Raw genomic sequence first — 18,885 nt, forward strand, 5'->3', positions numbered from 1 at the left:
GGAGGGTCCCCCTCATGAAGCCGAGCATGTGTCCCCTGGGGCTTGGGGGCCAGGCGGCTGTTTTATTTTGTTTTTCAAAGTTCCTATTCTGTGCCAAGTAACACACAAAAAGGTGAGTAGCTCTCCCAAGGGCCTACGGCTAGTAAGTGGCAGGGCTGGGGTTCAACCCCTGGCAGACCTGAACTCAGGCCCATCCATAACCCCCGTGACACATGGCCTCAGCCCCGAGCCTGGCTGCTGCCACACAGCGAGTCGAGAGCCGTATGGGGGTGAGAAGCAAATGGAGGTGAGGGTAAATGGAGGGTAAAGGTACCCAGTGCCCAGAGACCAAACAGGACCCCACAAATGGGACTTGACTGAGAGGACTCCTTGGGGAGTTCAGGCACCCCAAGTGAGGGTGGATGCTGGGGCCTAGAATGAGGGGGCATCAGAGCTGGCAGCTGGGAGAGCATCAAGCCTCATCGTGGGAGCTGCAGCTGGCGTCCCCATGGGAGGTCCCTCAAAAGCTGAACACGAGAGGAAAAAACTTTGTGAGCATTGGCCACTGGCCACGCCAGGCCACGGCAGAACCAGCCACGTAAGATTTCTCAGTCCTTAGACCCTAATCCCCTGTGGCAGGATGGCCCAAAGACATCCAGATCCCAATCCCCGGAACCCGCGGACATTCCCTTGTAGGACAGAGGGACTTTGCAGATGTGATCAACTTAAGGATCTTGAGATGGGGAGATGGTCCTGGGTTATGGGCCCTAAATGTGATCTCAAGTGTCCTGTGAGAGGGAGGCAGAGGGAGATTCCACGCTGAGGAAGCGGGGAAGGTGACTGAAGCGGATGCTACGCTGCTGGCTGTGAAGACGGAGGAAGGGCCATGAGCCAAGGGGCGCGAGGAACGCAGCTCTGCAAGCTGGAAGAGGCCAGGGCCCGGTCTCCCCTGGAGGCTCCAGGAGCCAGCCCTGCCGATGCCTTGACTTCAGCCCATTGAGCCTGATTTTGGACTTCTGGCCTCCCAAACTGTAGAGAACAACCTTGTTTTGTGAAAGCCACTAAAGCGTGTGGTGACTTGTTAGAGCAGCCACAGGAACCAAAACACCCCCATCCCCTGGGGCTGATCCTAAGGGGGTGACAGCCAGAAATGGCAGCTTGAGACTAGGTGAGGACAGAGAGAGGGAACCGACCAGGACCTCCCGTCCAGGCCCCCGGCTGGGGCAGGAGGGCTCGAGGAAAGCGCAGTTTCAGCGTAAGTTGGAGCTCTGTAACCACTAGACTGGGATAGACTCTTGAACACTCCACAGAGGCTGAGGGGGGACTGTTTACTGTCAGATATTGACCAAAACATCAGAGGAAGCTCCCTGACAATTCATCCTGAGCGGGGAGGGAGGGGTTAACTTCAAGAGAGTGGAGAGAAAGAATCAAGTTGTCTTCTGCGGCTCACTCGTTCAGAACTATTTCTTGAGTCTCTATTCTGTGCCCAGCTCCAAGTAAGGTTTTGTGCATATAACAGTGAGAAGAAAAAAAAGACCAAAACCTCAGCCTTCAGAGATCAACATCTGGCATGATCAGCATGAACGGCTCCACTGGCCTGTCCCTCCATGAAGCTGAGGAAAACCAGTAAAAAAAATTGAAAGCTTCTGCAAGTGGTTCAAAGAGAGAAGAGAAAACGGAGAAACATCTAGTCAAAAACATTTATGAAAATTTGGTAAGAAAAGTGAGAGTCTGTGGTATTTGAACCAAGACGGATCCCTCCCTTCACCCTCCTCCCAGCTCAGTGAGGGGAGAATCCACTCCAGACAGATGCAGCCAAGAACACGGGGCCCCTCCATCCCAGAACAAGAACACAGGGCCCCTCTCATCCCAGACAAAGAACACAGGGCCCCTCTCCCCCAGACATGGAACTCAGGGCCCTTCTCCCCCAGAAAGAACACAGAGCCCCTCTCCCCCAGACAAAGAACACAGGGCCCCTCTCCCTCTGACCAAGAACACGGGGCCCCTCTCCCCCACACCAAGAACACAGGGTCCCTCTCCACCCTGACCAAGAACACAGGGTCCCTCTCCCCCTAGACCAAGAACACAGGGCCCTTCTCATCCCAGACAAAGAACACAGGGCCCCTCTCCCCCTGACCAAGAACAAGGGGCCCCTCTCCACCCTGACCAAGAACACAGGGTCCCTCTCCCCCAGACCAAGAACACAGGGCCCCTCTCCCCCCATACCAAGAACACAGGGTCCCTCTCCACCAGACCAAGAACACAGGGCCCCTCTCCCCCAGACCAGGAACTCAGGGCCCTTCTCCCCCAGAAAAACACAGAGCCCCTCTCCCCCAGACAAAGAACACAGGGCCCCTCTCCCTCTGACCAAGAACACGGGGCCCCTCTCCCCCACACCAAGAACACAGGGTCCCTCTCCCCCAGACCAAGAAGACAGGACCCCGCTCCCCAGTCTAAGAACACAGAGCCCCTCTCCCACCAGATCAAGAACACAGGGTCCCTCTCCCCCAGACCAAGAACACAGGGTCCCTCTCCCCCAGACCAAGAACACAGGGTCCCTTCTCCCCCAGACCAAGAACACAGGGTCTCTCTCCTCCTAGACCAAGAACACGGTGGCCCTCTCTCCCAGACCAAGAAGACAGGACTCCTCTCCCCTAGACCAAGAACACAGGGTCCCTCTCCCCCTAGACCAAGAACACGTGGCCCCTCTCCCCCAGACCAAGAACACAGGGTCCCTCTCCCCCAGACCAAGAACACAGGGCCCCTCTCCCCTAGAGCAAGAACGCAGGGCCCCTCTCCCCCTGACCAAGAACACAGGGTCCCTCTCCCCCAGACCAAGAACACGTGGCCCCTCTCTCCCAGACCAGGAACACAGGGTCCCTCTCCCCCAGACCAAGAACACAGGACCCCTCTCCCCCAGACCAAGAACACAGGGTCCCTCTCCCCCTAGACCAAGAACATATGGTCCCGCTCCCTCAAAATCAAGAACACAGGGTCCCTCTCCCCCTAGACCAAGAACATATGGTCCCTCTCCCCCAGACCAAGAACACAGGATCCCTCTTCCACCAGACCAAGAACACAGGGTCCCTCTCCCCCAGACCAAGAACACAGGGTCCCTCTCCCCCAGACCAAGAACACAGGGCCCCTCTCCCACCAGACCAAGAACGCAGGGCCCCTCTCCCCATACCAGGAACACAGGGCCCCTCCCCTAGACCAATAACACAGGGCCCCTCCCCTAGACCAATAACACAGGGCCCCTCTCCCCCAGACCAAGAACACAGGGTCCCTCTCCCAGACCAAGAAGACAGGATCCCTCTCCACCTGACCAAGAACAGAGGGCCCCTCTCCCAGACCAAGAAGACAGGACCCCTCTTCCCCAGACCAAGACCACAGGGTCCCTGTCTCCCAGACCAAGAACACAGGGTCCCTCTCCCACCAGATCAAGAACACAGGGCCCCTCCCCCAGACCAAGAACACATGGCATCTCTCTCCCAGATCAAGAACTCAAGGGCTTTCTTCCCTAGCCTAAGAACCCAGGCACCCTGTCCCACAGACCAAGAACACAGGGTCCCTCTCCCTTAGACCAAGAACACAGGTCCCCTCTTCCCCTAGACCAAGAACACAAGGCCTCTCTCCACCAGATCAAGAACTCAGGGCCCCTCTGCCCTAGACTAAGAACACAGGGCCCGTGTTCCCCTAGTCCCAGTAGGAAGGCTTTCTTCCTGGGAGGAGCAAGATGTCAGCATTTCCCATGCTGCCCCAGCTCCCTGTTGCTGAGGCTAAGTCTGGGTGAGTGTGGTCGAGAGGTGCGGGCTCCTTTCTTTCTGCCCAGCCCTCACTCATGGAACAGAGGCTCTACCTTGGGTTCAGTGTGCTGAGAATCCTGGCCTCTGATCACCCGTGGCCTGGTTCTTGAGGTGGTGGTTCCACACCAGAAGAAGCAAGCTGAGAGGACCTCAGGCTGCTGCCTCCCCTCTTCCCCACCAGTGCTCAGCTCCTAAAGCAAGGGTATTACTCAGAAAGAAGCTTGCCAGTGTCTCCATCCGCAGCTCCAGAACCCTGGCTCAGAGGTTTTGCCTGGGGATAGAAACTGACCATAAAACAGATAGCTCCTACTCTCTTCCCAAAGGAACTGACCTATGCAACAGAGAGTGAAGCAGTTCAAGACTAAAGGTGCTGAAGCTGGGCACCTGAGGGTTACTGTAAATATTCAATAAGAGTACCTTTCGACCTTGTTCCCAACACAGACATAGATGAAAAGAAGTTAATCTTGTCAATTTGCTATTTTCTTATTTAACCTGAGGTGTGACACAGGAGTCACAAGGATTTCTGAGCTTATTTTACAGAAGAAAAAGGACACCTTGAAGGAAGTTATGATCACCAGATAACCAGGCCCCAGCTGCCATTGATGTCCAGAAGTCAGATAGCCCAAGGGCTTATCTGGAGTGAAAGAAATATGGATTATCCCTTTGTTTCTCCAAAACTCCTCCAGCCAAGCCCCTTAGTTCTATAAAACCCTCTGCTTTCTTCTCTTGTTAAGGTGGATTTGAAAGAATCTATCCTCGAACCTTCTCATTTTGGCCACTTTGAATAAAACCTGTCTCAGTGATTGGCTTACTGAGCATCGGGCACATGAATTTGAGATTAAGAAGTTTGATATCAGTGCCCTCAAGAATAGTGGAGGTTCTGGGGGAAGGCCATTGGGAGGAGGTTCAAGATATAGGTAAACTGTAAGCTGACTAGTTTGCAGGAAAGATTCAGGAAATAATACACATAGGAGGAGCCCTTCTGGGGTCAGAATAATCAAATATGGACCACACACTATTCTTTCAAAGGAGCCAGAAATTGATTGGATTAGTTTGTATAACAATTTATGCCCCAGGGCATTGTCGAAAAAATAGAGAAATCAGTTGTAAATTAATGGAGCTTAATAGCTGGGTGTGGTCAGAGAAAGAGAAAGAAAGACCTGCCAAAACCACTTTCATCCCAGGATGACTGTGGGCATTCCAAAGCTATGCCTCCTTGAAAAACTACATCAGACGCTGAACACTGTGGGGAGGAAAGAGATGTCACTAAAATAATCCAGTTTCACTAAACAAACAAACAAGAAAATAACAGTAACAGCCCCAGAGTAGGGAAACCTATATGCAGAGCTGCTACAATATATTATCTGAAATGTCCAATTTCTGACCCCTCAAAAATATATGAGGCATGCAAACAACAGGAAAGCATGACCCATGCACTGGGAAAAAAAATCAGGCAATAGCCAAAAAAGAAAAATCAAAATCACTGCCTGTGAGAGACCATATGTCAGATTTATCAGAAAAAGACTTAAAGTAGTCCTTTTAGACATGTTCACAGAACTAAAGGAAAACATGATTAAAGAAGTAAAAGAAGGTATGATGATGTGTCATCAAATAGAGAATATCAATAAAGAGATACAAATTATGAAAAAGAACAGATGGAAGTTATGGAGTTGAAAAGTACAATAACTAAAATTAAAAATTAACTAGAAGGGCTTGACAGTAGATTTGAAGTGGCAGAAGAAAGAATAAGTGACCTTGAAAACAGATTGATAGAGATTATGCAAATTGAAGAATGGAGAGAAAAAATAATGAACAAAAATGAAAAGAGCCTCAGAGAAATATGGGACACCACTGGGCACATCACCATTCACATAATGGGATTACTAAGAGATGAGAGAAAGAAGCAGAAAAAATATTCAAAGACATAATGGCATAAAACTTCCCAAATTTATTGAAAAACCGTAACTTATACATCCAAGAAGCTCAAAAACTCCAAGTAAGAAATACACAAAGAGCCACAAATAGACCAACATAGCAAAAACGCTCAAAGTAAGGGCAAGGAGAAAATTTTGAAAGAAGCAAGAAATAAACAACTCATTACTTACAAGGGAACCCGGATAAGACTAACACCTGACTTCCCAGCAGAAACCATGGAGGACAGAAGGCAGTGGGATAACATCTTCAAAGCACTAAAAAAAGAAAGAAAGAAAAAAAAGCTGTCAACCAAGAATCCTATATCCAGCAAAGCTATCTTTCAAAAATGAAGGTAAATAAAGATTTTCCTAGATAAACAAAAAATGAGAGAATTTGTTGCTGGCAGACCCACTCTAGAAGAAATACTAAAAGGAGGCTCTTCAGGCTGAAAGCAAGTGACTCCAGATGGTAATTTGAATCTATAAAACAAATAAACGGAAAGCACTGGTAAAGGCAACTATGTAATTATAAAAGATAGTAGAAGTGCATATTTTCTCCTTTCTTCTCCTAATTGACTTATAGAGTAATTGTATAAAATAATATGTATACAATGTATTGTTGGGGCCACAGCATGTAAAAATATAATATGTGCAATATATTTGCCAATGACAGCACAAAGGAGGTAGATGGGAGCAAAGCTGTGTTGGGCTAAGGAAATGACCTCAGACGGTAAAGTAATAATTATAACAATGTATTGTTTAGTTTGTAACATTAATAGATGCGCTATAACAATATATACAATAATACCTCGAAAAAGGGGGGAAGGGAATAGAGTTATTTAGGAGTATCATTTCTATATATCGCTGGTATTAAGCTAATATAAATCAGAAGCTGATTCAGATAAGTTAAGATGTATATGGTGAATCCTAGAGCTACTACTGAAAAACTAAAAAAAAAATTGAAAAAATAATTAAAGGAATAAAAATGGCACATTAGAAAATATTCACTTCATGCAAAATAAAGCCATGAAGGAGGAATACAGGAACAAAAAAGACATGCACCATGTAGAAAACCATAAATAAAATGGCAGCCATAAACCCAACTATATCAATAGTAACATTAAATGTGAATGGATTAAGTAATACATTCAAAAGGTGGAGATTGTTGCACTGGATTAAAAAACAAGATCGGGGGGCCAGCCCAGTGGCTGAATGATTAAGTTCATGCGCTCCGCGACAGCCCAGGGTTTGCGGATTTGGATCCCAGGCACAGACCTATGCACCGCTTATCAAGCCATGCTGTGGCGGTGTCCCATATAAAGTAGAGGAGGATGAGCACGAATGTTAGCCCAGGGCCAGTCTTCCTCAGCAAAAAGAGGAGGATTGGCAATGGATGTTAGCTCAGGGCTGATCTTCCTCACACACACACAAAAAGAAACAAGATTAAACTATATGTTGTCTACAGTAGACACATTTTAAATTCAAAGATACACATAGATTAAAAGTAAAAAACTTGAAAAAGGTATATCATGCAAACACTAGCTACAAGAAAGATGGACTGGCTAGAGTGATATCAGACAAAATAGACTAAAACAAAAAATGTTGGCAAGTGATGTCAGCCTCACAGCAGATGTATGGGAAACCTGTCAACCCTGTGAAACAGAAGCAGAACGTCATTGGAGGGCAAAAAGCCAAACTGGGATATTTCCTCTGGCAGACCTTCACAAGGGCCCATGGACGAGGGCTAGAGCCCTGCTGGGTGACCACTGGATCTTCATGGCTGCCCACACCTTCTACCCCAAGGAACACAAGGCACAGAGCAATGCCACCATGGATGTGTTCCTGGGCCATGTAAGCATGGAATAGATCACAAAACTGGCAAACCACCCTGTCCACAGGGTCAGCATCCAGCCAGACAACTGCCAGGATGAGTCCCACAATTTTGAGGGGGACATCGCCATGCTGGAGCTGGAAAATAGTATCACCCTGGGCCCCAACCTCCTCCCTGCCTCTCTGCCTCCCTGACAATGAGACCTTCTATGACAGGGAACCTCATGGGCTACGTCAGTGGCTTTGGAATAATGAAGGAAAGGCTTGCTTATGATCTCAGGTTTGTCCGTCTGCCCGTAGCTAAGCAAGAGGCATGTGAGAGCCGGCTCCAGGGAAAAAATGGGAACTATGTGTTTTCTCAACACGTGTTCTGTGCTGATGACCCAACTCTAAAGCAGGATGCCTGTCAGGGGGATGGCGGTGGGGTCTTTGCAGTGAGGGATGAGAACAGTGATTGCTGGGTGGCCACGGGCATCGTATCCTGGGGCATCGGGTGCAGCAGGGGTATGGCTTCTGCACCAAATTCCTCAACTACATGGACTGGATCAAGACAGAAATGAGTAGGAGGGCTGTGCCAAGAACTCACTAGGTCAGAATCCAGACAGGAGTGTGTTAAAAAAAATGATCTGAGGGCTGGCCCCATGGCTTAGCGGTTAAGTGCGCACGCTCCGCTACTGGCGGCCCTGGTTCGGATCCCCGGCGCGCACCAACTCACCACTTCTCTGGCCATGCTGAGGCTGCGTCCCACATACAGCAACTAGAAGGATGTGCAACTATGACATACAACTATCTACTGGGGCTTTGAGGGAAAAAAATAAAAAAATAAAATAAAAATAAAGAGCAGGCACAGCCCGCTGACATTAAAAAAAAAAAAATTATCTGACCAGTTGTTGATAGCCACTAAGAATCCATATTAAAATCACTGATGCAGGAAAAGAAATGTTACTAGACAAAGAGGGGACATTTTTACAATGATAAAAGGGTCAATTCACTGGGGATATGTAACAATTATAAACGAATATCCACCAAATAGCAGAGCACCAAAATACAGGAAGAAAAAACTGACGGAAACGAAGGGAGAAATAGACAATTCAAAAAAAAATAGTTGGAGACTTCAATAACCCACTTTCAAAATGGATAGAACAGCCAGACCAAAGATCAACTAGGAAATAGAGGAGTTGAACAACACTATAAACTAACTAGATCTAACAGACATCTATGGAACGCTCCACCCAACAACAGCAGAATACACATTCTTCTCAAGTGCACATGGAACATTCTCCAGGATAAACCACATTCCAGGCCATAAAACAAACCTTAACAAGTTTAAAGGGATAGAAATAATACAAAGTATGTTTTCCATCCACAGTGGATTTAAATAAAAAATCAATAGCAGAAAAAAAATTGGGAAACTCACAAATAAGAGGAAATTTAACATACTCCTAAATAATGATTGGATTATAGAAAAAATTAAAAGAGAAATCATAAAGTACTTTGAGATAAATGAAAGGGAATCAGAGGAGATACAAGATACCAAAATTTACAATTAAAACAGTGCTTAAAAGGAAATTTATAGATGTAAATGCCTATATTAAGAAAGATCTCAAATCAATAACCTAGTCTTTAACCTTAACACACTGGAAGAAGAAGAGTGAACTAAAGCTAAAGTAAGCAGAAGGAAGGAAACAGTAAAGATTGGAGCAGAAATTAAAGAAGTAGAGAATAGAAAAAATAGAGAAAGTAATTGAAACGAAAAGCTGGTTCTTTGAAAACATCAATGAAATTGACAAACCTTTAGCTAGATTGACCAAGGAAAAAAGAGAAGGCTCAAATTACTAGAATCAGAAATGGAAGAGGGGACATGACTACTTACCCCACAGAAATAAAAAGGATTATGAAGGAATACTATAAACAATGGTACAACAACAAATTAGATAACTTAATTGAAAAGGAAAAACTCCTGGAAAGGTATGAATCACCAAAACTGAACCAAGGATAAACAGACAATCTGAGAGACCAACAACAAATGAAGTGTTTGAAGTAGTAGGAAAAAAAAAAAAAAAAAAAAACTAGCCACAAAGAAAAGCCTAGGCCCGGATGGCTTTATCACTGAATTCTAACAAATATTTAAAGAATTAATACCAATTCTTCACAAACTCTTCCAAAAAGTAGAAGAGGAAGCAACACTTCCCATGAGGCCAGTATTAACCTAATACCAAAACCAAACAAGGACACCAAAAAAACAAAACTACAGACCAATACCTCTTATGAATATGGATGCAAAAATCCTGTACAAAATACTAGCAAACTGAATCCAGGAACGTAGAAAAAGAATTATACACCATGACCAAGTGGAATTTATCACAGGAACGCAAGGTTGGCTCAACATATAAATATCAATTAATGTAATATATGATATCAATAGAATAAAAAACAAAAATCATATGCCACCTCAATAGACTCAGAAAAAATATTTGACAAAATACAACACTTTTTAAATGATAAAAACATTCAATAAACTAGGAATAGAAGGGAACTTCCTCAACATGATAAATGGTATCTATGAAAAACCCATGGCTAATAGGATACTTAATGGTGAAAGATTGATGCTTTCCCCCTAAGACCGGGAACAAGAATGTTCACTCCCACCACTGTTGTTCAACACTGTACTGGAGGTTCTAGACATCATAATTGGGCAAGGAAAAGAAATAAAAGGCATCAACTTTGGAAAGGAAGAAGTAAAACTATCTCTACTCACAGATGACATGACTTTGTATATAGAAAATCCTAAGGAATCCACTAAAAAACATTAGTACTAATTAGTGAGTTCAGCAAGGTTGCAAGATACAAGATAAATACATGAAAATCAATTTTATTTCTATATACTTGCAATGAACAACCTGAAAGTGAAATTAAGAAAATAAGTCCATTTATACTAATAATAATTAAAGACTTATGAATAAATTCACAGCATAAAGTGCAAAACTTCTACTCTAAAAATTAAAAAATATTGCTGAAAGAAATTAAAATGGATCAAAATAATTAGAAAAACATCCCATGGAATCATAGATTTGAGAACTTAACATTTTTAAGACGGCTATTGCCATCCCAGCTGATTTCTTTGTAGAAATTGACAAGATGATTCTAAAACTCATAAGGAATTGCAAGTGGCCCAGAATAGCCAAAACAGTCTTGAAAAAGAAGAATAGTTTAGGAGGACTCACTCTTCCTGCTTTCAAAACTTACTACAAAACTACAATAATCAAAAGAGTGGGTACTGGCATAAAGATACACATATAGATCAATGAAATAGAATTGAGAGTCCAGAAATAAACTCATACATCTTTGGTCAATTGATTTTTGACTAGGGCATCAAGACTATTCAACAGGTAAAGAATAGTCTTTTCAACAAATGATGCTGAAACAACTGGATAGCCACACGCGAAAGAATAAATTTGGAACCTTACCTCACACCACACACAAAAGTTAACTCAAAATGAATCAAAGACCTAAATATAAGAGCTAAAGTATAAAACTCTTAAAATAAAACATAGGAATAAAGTTCCATGACCTTGGATTTGGCAATGGATTCTTACATATGACACCAAGAGCATAAGCAACAAAAGAAAAATACATAAAAAAATTTTTTTTGAGGAAGACTGGCCCTGCGCTAACATCTGTTGCCAATCTTCCTCTTTCTCTTTTTTCCCCCCAAAGCCCCAGCACATAGTTGTGTGTCACAGCTGTAGAGTTGTAGCTCCTCCATGTGGCATGCCATCTCAACATGGCTTGATGAGCAGTGAGTAGGTCTGTGCCCAGGATCTGAACCGGCGAACCCTGGGCCACTGAAGTGGAACACGCGAACTTAACCACTATGCCACTGGGCTGGCCTCGAAAAGATAAATATATTGGATTTCATCAAAATTAAAATTTTTGTACATCAAAGGACACTGTGAAGAAAATAAAAGACTATCTACAGAATGGGAGAAAATAATTGCAAATCATATATCTGATAAGGATCTAGTATCCAGAATATAGAACTCTTACAGCAAAACAACAAAAACACAAACAACTCAATTTAAAAATGGGCAAAGGATCTAAATAGAATATTCTCCAAAGAAGACATACAAATATCTAACCAGCCCATGAAAGATGCTTAACATCATTAATCATTAGAGAAATGCAAGTCAAACTACAATGACATACCCTTCACATCCACTAGAAGGGTTATAGTTTTAAAAAGATTTTTTTAGGTTAGCAACATGGCAGAGTGAGCTGTTCACTGTGTCTTTCCCCCTTTGAACTACAAGTAAAAGGACATTCACTGATCAGCAGAGGATACCCACACAGCACCTCAGGACGCCTGAGAGACCTGAGCAGCTATACATCTGAAGGTGGAGGGACCACCCCCTGAGGAGGTGGTGGAGCTGGGTCAGCATGCTCTGGGCCGCAGACCGCCCAGCACACCCCTGCAGCTACGTTCCCGGCTGGAGTGGCCATAGCACTGCTACAGCCCCCAGGATGGGAACCACCTCAGCACAATTGTGGAAACAGGTGGCAGCATTCCTGAGCCCAGTGTGATCACTTCCCTATCTAGTGGGAGAGCCCTCAAGGCCACGTGGCCCACAGAGAGCGGCGCAGGCTTGGACCCAGTGAAGAAGCTCTGCCCACCAAGCACAAAGGCTGGTGTGACCTAGGAGCAAAGGGCAGCAGAAACCAAACAAGCCCCCGGCTGCTGTGAGTGCCCATAGTACTGCTGCAGCCCCAAAGAGGGGAAGCATGTCTCGGCAGGACTGTGGGAGTAGGTGGCAGTAACCCTGAGCCCCCATGTGATCACTCTCTTGTCTGGTGGGAGAAACCACAATCCCACTGCGATCCCAGGGAGTGGCTTTGGCTGGGTCCCAGAGGGGAGGTCCCATCCACCACGCACAATGGCTGGTGTGACCTAGGAACAGAGGGTGGCTAAGATCCCAGTCTGGGTGAACAAGCTCCCGGCTGACATGAACGCTCATAGTACTGCTGTGGCCCCGAAGCAGGAAGTGCAACTCCGTGGGTCTGTGGGAGCAGGTGGCAGTAGACCTGCACTCCTGTGTGATCACTCTCTCATCCAGTGGGAGAGTCCACAATCCCACCAGGGTCCTAGGGAGCGGTTTTGGCTCAGTCCCAGAGGGGAGGTCCTGCCCACCAAGCACAATAGCTGGTGTGACCTAGGAGCAGAGGGCAGCAGAAACTGGACAAGCCCCCAGCTGCCTTGAATGCCCATAGTACCACTGTGGCCCCAAAGGGGGGAGCAGAACTAGGCAGGACTGTGGGAGCAGGTGACAGCAGCCCTGAGCCCCCATGTGACTACATTCCAATTTGGTGGGAGACTCCACAGGGCTGCTGCGGTCCCAAGGAGTAGCCCAGGCTCAGACAGGCACAGCTGACAGGGATGGTGGCAGTCGGCTCATATTACACAGCTCCTGCTCCCCGCCAAGTGGCAGCAGGTAGAACCTGCATCCAGAAACCATCACTATACACTGGCACAAATCCACTCCATCAAATGGCATAAAGAAATTTATTAATACTCCAGACCAGAAGGAAAAAGACAAACACCCAGAAACAAATCCTGAAGGCATTGAAATCTACAATCTAAATGACAAAGAATTCGAGACAACCATCATGAGAAAACTCAATGAGCTACAAGAGAGTTCTGATAGACAGTGCAATGAAATCAGGAACTAAATTACTGAACAGAGGGAATTCTTCACAAAAGAGATTGAAACTATAAAGAAAAACCAAACAGAATTGTTAAAGATGAAAAACACAGTGGATGAGATAAAGAAAAATCTGGTGTCCTTAAACAACAGAGCTGACGATATGGAGGATAGAATTAGCAATCTGAAGGCTAGGAACACAGAGATGCTTCAGATGGAGGAGGAGAGAGAGCTTAGACTAAAAAGAAATGAAGAAATTCTCCGAGAAATATCTGACTCAATTAGGAAATGCAATATAAGGATTATAGGTATTCCAGAGGGAGAAGAGAGGGAAAAAGGAGCAGAGAGCTTGTTCAAAGAAATAATAACTGAGAAATTCCCAAACCTGGAGAAGGAGCTGGAATTACATGTAAAAGAAGCCAACAGAACCCCTAATTACATCAATGTAAAAAGACTTTCTCCAAGGCATATATTAGTAAAGCTGACAAAAGTCAATGACAAAAAATACATATATATTAAGGGCAGCAAGGCAGAAGAGAATAACCTACAAAGAAAGCCCTATCAAGCTTTCAGCAGATTTTTCAGCAGAAACCTTACAGGCTAGGAGAGAGTGGAATGATATATTCAAAATTTTGAAAGACAAAAACTTTCAGCCAAGAATACTATATCCAGCAAAAATACCCTTCAGATATGATGGAGAAATAAAAATTTTCCCATATAAACAAAAGCTGACGGAGTTCATTGCCATAAGACCCCCCTCTACAAGATTTGACCAAGAAGACCCTCATACCTGAAAAAAAAAGAAAGAAAGGGTTTACAAAGCCTTGAGCAAGAGGATAAATAGGCAGACAAAATCAGAAAATTTCAACTCTCTATCAGAACAGATTAGCAAACACTTAATTATAATTCTAAAGATAAAGGGAAGGAAAACATTGAAAATAAATATTATCACTTCATTTTAACCACAAATTCACAACATAATGGAATAAGTTGTGACAACAACAACTTAGAAGGGGAAGAAGAAAGGGACAAAACCTGCTTAGACTAAGGGAACAAGAGGCCATCAGGGAATGGACTATCTCATCTACGAGATCTTTTATACAAACCACATGGTAACCACTAAACAAAATATCAGAACAAAGACACAAATGATAAATAAAGAGAAAACTGAGGAAACCATCATAGAGAGCCACCAAACTGAATTACCAGTCCAAAATACATGGGACGAGAAACAAGGGAAATACATAACAAAGGAAAAACAAGAGAGAAAATGGCAGCACTAAGCCCTCATATATCAATAATCACTCTAAATGTAAATGGATTGAATTCCCCAATCAAAAGACACAGAGTAGGGGGCCGGCCCGGTGGCGCAAGCAGTTAAGTGCGCGCGCTCTGCTGTGGCAGCCTGGGGTTCGCTGGTTCGGATCCCGGGCGCGCACCGACGCACTGCTTGGTAAGCCATGCTGTGGCAGTGTCCCATATAAAGTGGAGGAAGATAGGCACAGATGTTAGCCCAGGGCCGTCTTCTTCAGCAAAAAAAGAGGAGGATTGGCGGATGTTAGCTCAGGGCTGATCTCCTCACAAAAAAAAAAAAAAAAAAAAAAAAGACACAGAGTGGCTGGATGGATTAAAAAACAAGACCCAACAATTTGCTGCCTCCAAGAAACACATCTCAGCTCTAAAGACAAACACAAGCTCAGAGTGAAGGGATGGAAGATGATACTCCAAGCTGATGGCAAAAAAAGAAAGCAGGTGTTGCCGTACTTATATCAGACAAAGTAGACTTCAAGATAAAAAAAGTAATGAGAGGGGACCAGCCCGGTGGCGCAGGTGGTTAAGTGCACACGTTCCGCTGCGGTGGCCCGGGGTTCGCCGGTTCGGATCCCGGGTGCGCACCGACGCACTGCTTGTTAGGCCATGCTGTGGCGGCGTCCCATATAAAGTAGAGGAAGATGGGCATGGATGTTAGCCCAGGGCCAGTCTTCCTCAGCAAAAAAAAAAGAGGAGGATTGGCATTGGATGTTAGCTCAGGGCTGGTCCTCCTCACAAAAAAAAAAAAAAAAGTAATGAGAGACAAAGAGGGGCAATATACAATGATAAAAGGGACACTCCACCAGAAGACATATCACTTATGAATATATACGCACCCAACACAGGAGCATCAAAGTACATAAAGCAACTATTAACAAACCTAAGAGGAGATATCAACAACACCACAATAATAGTAGGGGACCTTAACACCCCACTTACATCAATGAATAAATCATCCAGACAGAAAGTCAATAAGGAAATAGTGGACTTAAATGAAAACTAGACCAGACAGACTTAATAGATATATAAGGGCACTCCATCCAAAAACAGCAGATTACAAGTTTTTCTCAAGTGCGCATGGAACATTCTCAAGGATAGACCATATGTTGGGAAACAATGCAAACCTCTTTAAATTTAAGAAGATTGAAATCATAACAAGCATCCTTTCTGACCATAATGCTATGAAACTAGAAATCAACTACAAGAAAAAACCTGAGAAAGTCACAAAGATGTGAAGACTAAACAACATGCTACTGAACAACAAATGGATCATTGAAGAAATTAAAGGAGAAATCAAAGAATGTCTGGCGACAAATGAAAATGAAAATATACCATACAAACTCATATGGGATGCAGCAAAAGTGGTCCTGAGAGGGAAATTCATAGCACTACAGGCCCAACTTAACAAACAAGAAAAATCCCAAATAAGCAATCTTAAACTACACCTAACAGAGTTAGAAAAAGAAGAACAAACAAAGCCCAAAGTCAGCAGAGGAAGGAAATAATAAAAATTAGAGCAGAAATAAATGAAACTGAAACCAAAAAAAAAAAAAAAAACAGTAGAAAGGATCAATGAAACAAAAAGCTGGTTCTTTGAGAAGATAAACAAAATTGACAAACCTTTAGCCAGACTCACCAAGAAAAAAAGAGAGAAGGTTCAAATAAATAAAATTAGAAATGGAAGAGGAGAAATCACAACAGATACCACAGAAATACAAAGGATTATAGGAGAACACTATGAGAAACTATATGCCAACAAATTGGACAATCTAGAAGAAACGGATAAATTCTTAGACTCACACAACCTCCCAAAACTGAACCAAGAAGAAATAGAGAATCTGAATAGACCAATCACAAGCAAGGAGATTGAAACAGTAATCAAAAACCTCCCAAAAAATATAAGTCCAGGACCAGATGGTTTCTCTGGAGAATTTTACCAAACATTCAAAGAAGATTTAAGGGGCCGGCCCCGTGGCTTAGCAGTTAAGTGCGCACGCTCTGCTACTGGCGGCCTGGGTTTGGATCCTGGGCATGCACCAACACACCGCTTGTCTGGCCCACATACAGCAACTAGAAGGATGTGCAGCTATGACATACAACCATCTACTGGGGCTTTGGGGAGAAAAAGGGTAAAAAAGGAGGAGGATTGGCAATAGATGTTAGCTCAGGGCCAGTCTTCCTCAGCAAAAAGAGGAGGATTGGCCTGGATATTAGCTCAGGGCTGATCTTCCTCACACACACACAAAAAAAACAACAACAACAAAGAAGATTTAATACTTATCCTTCTCAAACTATTCCAAAAAATAGAGGAAGATTGAACACTTCCTAACACATTCTATGAAGCCAACATCACCCTGATACCAAAGCCAGACAAAGACAATACAAAGAAGGAAAACTACAGGCCAATATTGCTGATGAACATAGATGCAAATATCCTCAATAAAATATTGGCAAACTGAATACAGCAATCGGTTGCATTTCTATACTCTAATAATTAACTAACAGAAAGAGAACTCAAGAATACAATCCCATTTATAATCACAACAAAAAGAATAAAATATCTAGGAATAAATTTAACCAAGGAGGTGAAAGACCTCTACAATGAAAACTATAAGACATTGTTGAAAAAAATTGATGATGACATAAAGAAATGGAAAGACATCCCATGCATATGGATTGGAAGAATAAACATAGTTAAAATGTCCATACTACTTGTCAAATGCTTTCTCTGCATCTATTGAGACGATCATGTGGTTTTTATTCCTCATTTTGTTACTGTGGTGTATCACATTGATTGATCTTCGGATGTTGAACCACCCCTATGTCCCTGGTACAAATCCCACTTGATCATGGTGTATGATCTTTCTAATGTGTTGCTGTATTCAACATTATACTAAGCAAAAGAAGACGAATACAAAAGGACACATATTGTATGATTCCATTATACAAAATATCTAAAATAGGCAAATCCTTAGAGACAAAAGGTAGATTGGTGGTTGCCAGGGGCTGGTGGGAGTGGGGAATGGGAAGTGGCCGCTTAACGATTATGGGCTTTCCTTTTGGGGTGAGGAAAATATTTTGGAACTAGATACAAGAAATGGTTGCACGACGTTGTGAATATTTCAATCTCTTTGCTCATCCTGGTCCTTGAGCTCCTCCAGGGAGAGAATAGCTCTAATTCGTTGCTGGGTGCTGACGTTCTCTCAGACACCTGGGTGTTACCGGAATGAAAGGACTCATTAATGTGGTGAATCAGAGCCGCCCAGGGCTCAGAGACTCTGCCCTGGCCTGTCCGTAACTTTGGAAAGGAAGCCCTAAGCTCTGCCCAGATTGAATCTCTGAGGAAGAGCAGGTGAGGCCACTCTCACCCATCAAGTCTGACTGTTCTGAGTGCATGCTGGGGGACAGTGGAGGGGTCACAGCTCAGGAACCACTCTCACTGCTGTGAGAGCCTCCCACACCCCTATAGGTCACCCTTGATCTCTCCCCTGAGCTCCAACTGCCTCCAGGATATCATGCGCCGAACGTTCCTCAGACGTACCATGGCCAGCTAGAAAGTATCATTCTCTTCCTTCTTCCCTCTCTCCCTCACGTTCTCCAGCCTTGAAGGCCCTTCACCCACCCAGCTGCTCAAGTAGGGCCCTGGACCCTTCTGCAGGCTCCCCTATCTGTACATCAAGTGGTCACCAGGCCTGAAACCTCACTAATTGCACATGATTTGAGCTGTGTTTTGTTCTCAGCACCCCCATTCACCTTCTTTCCAAGAAGGAAGCCAGGCCCTTCAGTTCCCTCAGGGCAGTTTTTGAAGCTCAAAGCCAGATGGTGGGCTCTCTTCCTGACATTTGGGTCCAGAAAGGAGCTTAGGCTGGGGATCTGGAGGGAGAGGGAAGAGGTGAGTGCCTTTTGGGGGTACAAGCAGAAAGAGCAAAGGTGGGAGAGAGGAAGGCTTTCTGTGCTAGGGGAAGGGGCAGAGGTCTGGGGCCCGACTAGGAGTGGAGACTTACAGCTGCCCATCTCAGGGCTCAAGACAGTGCAAGGATCGCTCCCCGCCTCACAGTGGAGGGAGAGGGGGTGTGGCAGGAGGCCCCCAGGGAAGATCAAATGGAAAGTTTGGGCAGAGAAACCCAAGGCGCCTATAAGCAAGATGAAGGAAAATGGTGTAGCTACACATCCCGGGAGCCTGTGTGTTGTTAGTGCCCAACCCAAGAATTAAAACAAAAGAAGAAACACAAAATCTAGTCAGTCTGAAAGCAAACATAACACAATGAAAAGCAGAAGATTCCCCATGAGTGCCTTGACTAGAAAAGAACTTAATAAAAATAAGGACAAGGTGGTCCCGTGACAGAAAGG

The sequence above is a fragment of the Diceros bicornis genome, chromosome 18 (assembly GCF_020826845.1).
Source record: "Diceros bicornis minor isolate mBicDic1 chromosome 18, mDicBic1.mat.cur, whole genome shotgun sequence".
Lineage (NCBI taxonomy): Eukaryota > Metazoa > Chordata > Mammalia > Perissodactyla > Rhinocerotidae > Diceros > Diceros bicornis.